The sequence below is a fragment of the Palaemon carinicauda genome, chromosome 40 (genome assembly GCF_036898095.1).
Source record: "Palaemon carinicauda isolate YSFRI2023 chromosome 40, ASM3689809v2, whole genome shotgun sequence".
Taxonomy (NCBI): domain Eukaryota; kingdom Metazoa; phylum Arthropoda; class Malacostraca; order Decapoda; family Palaemonidae; genus Palaemon; species Palaemon carinicauda.
The window spans coordinates 11,592,990-11,597,989 of NC_090764.1; positions in this window are offsets into that span (position 1 = coordinate 11,592,990).

The window sequence follows — 5,000 nt, forward strand, 5'->3', positions numbered from 1 at the left end:
AAAAGTTTCCTGATCGCTGATTGGTTGGACAAGATCATTCTAACCAATCAGCGATCAGGAAACTTTTCCGAGCTATAAGGGCACCTCTGCGAGTAGGTGCAAATTCGCCTCATTAAAAGAAATTGACTATAGTAGTGTCAACAACCTTGCTATTGTTTTTAGCAAGGGATTTGGAGTACCTTGTAGGTCGGTCTGATGAGTTATCAACAGCCATTGCCTGGCCCTCCCTGGATCTAGCTTGATGGAGGGTGATTGGACGCTGATCATATGTGAATATAGTCAGTTTCTAGTGTCCTGTCTCATGCCTCTGCCATTCATAAGCGACCTTTAAGCCATATGTACTGTACTTCTCCCATCAGTTAGTTTACTTATTTTACAAATTACTATTCTATACAGTTACGTTACTCTCAAAAGTATCTAGTTCAGTTTTGAATCACCCACTGGTTTCTGCTGACGATCATGACTACTCAGTAATACATACATACATATACCAAGGCACTTTCCCCAATTTTGGGGGGTAGCCGACATCAACAAATGAAATAAAACAAAAAAGGGGACCTCTACTCTCTACGTTCCTCCCAGCCTCAGTAACAGATAGGGAAAAAAAGATGAGTCTTGCAAAGTTATTGCTCTGATTATTGTATGAATCGGCATTTCAAAGGAACTCTTTCAAACCCAAATCACGATGTGTTTATGGAGTAATAGTGCATAAAGTAAATAAATTTTAATTTTTAGAAATAAATAGAAAGGCAATCTATTTCCTATTTTCATTTTTCATAATTTAAGTGTTATTGGTAACCAAGTTGAGTCAAATGAATACGATCAACCATTCAAGAAGTTAAGCGTAAAGGGTTTGGGTTTAAAGGTTTAAGGTTTTAAAGGCCACTCATGAATGGCAGAGGCAAGGGACAGTGATATTACCCTATCAAGCAGGCCAATGCCGTAGAGACTGACCACATATACATATGATCAGCACCCAAGCCCCCTCTCCACCCTAGGAGGGCCAGACAGTGGCTGCTAATGACTCAGCATATAGACCTATATGAGCCCCACCTGTCCTTACCTCACAAGGATGGTGAGGTTGCAGCGACCAGATGATAGTTTGAGCTGGACTCGAACCCCAGTCTGGCCATCATTAGGCAATGACGTTACCAACAGGACACCACACCCAGAATATTGCGCCATACAAGTCTTATGTTTCTTTGACAGCCACATTTATTTATTTTGGGTTTCTTCTCAAAACAATTTGAACATCCTTATCTTTATTAAGTCGTATAAATTTACATTTCTTGGAAAAAAAAAACCAAGTTGATGATAAGAATTATCCTTGCGAAGAACAATATTTTCAGAACCATGGACTTATGTTAGAGATTCAAAATGTTTGTTTATTTTATAATAACTCCAACTCCTTAGTCCTGTTCAAATTATACGGCATTTTCGTTTACTTCTACTCCCTTGTTCGCTTCATGTTACAAAATTACGTCAGATCATTAAGCACATCTGTGATGATGTTCTTTTAATGCTCATCGAAGGTATATATATATATATATATATATATATATATATATATATATATATATATATATATATATATATATATATATATATATATATGTGTGTGTGTGTGTGTGTGTGTGTATAATGTATGTGTATGTGTATAATATTTGTATTGTATTTTTGGAAATTGGGCATCAATTGTAACTTGGGATTCCTTTATCAGTAAATATTTTACTGTGGATTATGTATTACGTTGCTTTTCCTGGCTATAATATATATATATATATATATATATATATATATATATATATATATATATATATATATATATCAGTATATATATATGTATAGATATATATGTATGTATATATATATATATATATATATATATATATATATATATATATATATATATATATATCTTCAAATTTAACGTAGCAATAGCAACGCTGGATTATAATTACAGGGACGCAGTTCTTTATAGTCAACTTTAAAAGGACAGTTAAAGCGCATTGAACCCTCTATACTAATATAGACTCTATTGATGAAATTGCCAATGACTTTGCATTTAAAGCAATCCTTTAGATACCACCCTATATACTATAGCTTTGCTAGGTTGAGTAATACCCTCGCTGAAAGGTAGTAAAGGATCTATTCAGGTCCTTTTCATTACGATGCTATTCAAGGATGATTGGTATCCTGACAGTATGCTCTTTTATAGCCTACAGCACTTTGAATGATTAAAAGATATTAACTTGCCCTTACATATAGTTTCCTTATGGTTTCATTGGGTGTCATAGTCTAGACGTGTTATTTATGGGCTGGGCTGTTTCTGCAAAGGATATGTAGGAATTATTTCTTTTTGTTTTGTAAATAGGAATGACTTCATGAAAATCAAAGTTAAACGATAGTCACGATTTCAGTTCCTGATTCAGTTGTGAAAATAACACTTATTTGTCATATTAAGCTGATCTTCCCTATATAATAAAGAACAGGTGTCTAGCTATATATATATATATATATATATATATATATATATATATATATATATATATATATATATATATATATATATGTGTGTGTGTGTGTGTGTGTGTGTGTGTGGGTATGCATATATATATAACATATATATATTTATATATATTCATATATATGTTTATATATATTTATATGTGTTTATATATATATATATATATATATATATATATATATATATATATATTTATATTGTTTATATATATATTCATATATATGTGTATATATATTTATATATATATATATATATATATATATATATATATATATATATTTATATGCAGTATATTTCCTTGACATACGTATGACTACTCTCTCTCCCCGTCCCTCCGCTAGTAGGGTAGGGAGACTTCATATCCTGGTGAAAAAGGGTACCACAATCTCCCACAAATTGCCCAAAATGACGTATTGTAATTAGAAAAAGGGGAGTGGTTAGGAGTGGTTGAATGTGTGTGTGCTTATCTATCAAATATTTAGCCATTATTTTTGACGGATCGCGTAGACTGATATAGCCTACCATATTGTGGTAAATACTGTATATACTAGGTATATACAGCAATACTAGGTATGCAGTTAATTCTAATAGCCGGGCCTTCTCCATCATGAGGCTCAATACAACATAGTACTCTAGAAGTTTTATTCCAGCAGCGACCAAGTTGTGGAATGATCTTCCTAATCAGGAAGTTGAATCAGTAGGACTTCAAAAGTTCAAACTTGCAGCAAATGTTTTTATGTTGAACAGACTTACATGAGTCCTTTTATAGTTTATATATGAAATATGTGTTTTAATGTTGTTAATGTTTTTAAAATATTTTATTTAAATTTTTCTTTACTCCTAATATCATTTATTTATTTCCTTTCCTCACTGGGCTAGTTTTTCCTGTTTGAGCCTTTGGGCTTATAGCATCTTGATTTCCAAGTAGGGTTGTAGCTTAGCTAGTAATAACAATAATAATACGTATCTGAACTGTATATCCGTATTTATAAAAACCTAAAAACAAGAAGTGAGTTTCTCACCTTGTGATTTAAAATAAGGATAAGGTGGAAAAATTCTCTCACTTCCAACCTATCATCAAATCATTGATAAGAAAGAGAAGTAATTTCTGTAGATTGGATATGATTCGCACTCTCGAGCGGGACCATGACAAGGTAATTGATGGGCTGGTGATGTAATGAAGACTCGCTGTTTTTTTTTTTTTTTTTTTTTTTTTTTATTTTTTTTATTTTTTATTTTTTTTTTTTTTTTTTTTTTTTTTTTTTTTTTTTTTTTTTTTTTTTTCTAATGAAAGTGCTGGATTATATCTTTGCAAAAATATTAATGGGGCGTGATTGTAACCCAGATTTTTTCCTGTTATTTTCAGTCCGGTCCGAAAGTTAGCTGTTTGCCATCTTTATTGATATTTTATTTCAGTGTTTTTGAAATGGAATTATTTGTGTTGTTTGCTATGTAAATAAACATTTCCAATAAACAATTTGATGTGATCTCTGGACATCATTACATTAAAATGGCTTCTTAACATCTGTAGGACTTTCAAAGTAATCTGTGAAAAACTTTACTTATAAGTAATTTTTTAACATCTTTACTTTTAAAGTAATCTCTGAACAACTTTACTTATAAGTAATTTTTGAGAACCATTACTTTTAAAGTAATCTGTGAACAACTTTACTTATAGGTAATTTTTTAACATCTTGACTTTTAAAGTATTCTGTGAACAGCTTTACTAATAAGTAATTTTGTAACATCTTTACTTTTAAAATAATCTGTGAACAACTTTACTTATGTTATTTTTTAACATCTTTACTTTTAAAGTAATCTGTGAACAACTTTACTTATAAGTAATTTTTTAACATCTTTACTTTTAAAGTAATATGTGAACAATTTTACTCAAGTAATTTTTGAACATCTTTACTTTTAAAGTAATATGTGAACAATTTTACTCAAGTAATTTTTGAACATCTTTACTTTTGAAGTAATCTGTGAGAAACTTTACTTACAAGTAATTTTTTAACATCTTTACTTTTATATAATTTCATAACAGCTTTACTTTAGATTATTATTATTTTGATTAAATTAATAATAATAATAATAATAATAATAATAATAATAATAATAATAATAATAATAATAATAATAATAATAATATTATTTTATTACTCATGATATTGTTTAGAAATTTCTTCTTTTACTTTCATGGCTGTCTCCTTGAGATTTTATTAGTGTTCTATTATATTTTTTCCTGTTCATTTTATTGGGCACGGTTATAAACCTAGTGAATAATAGCATTGTTTATACATCCCTTTACGTTGTGTAACTTTTTAGGAGGATATTTTCAGTCCTAACTTTTTAAAGGATATTTTCGGGCCTTTGTCTTCGACCATCTCCCAGGTAATGAGGCAGTTTTACAGACTCATTCATAATCGCCTGAAGCCATCTGTTTTCTTCCTCAATATTGTTATTCACTATTTTA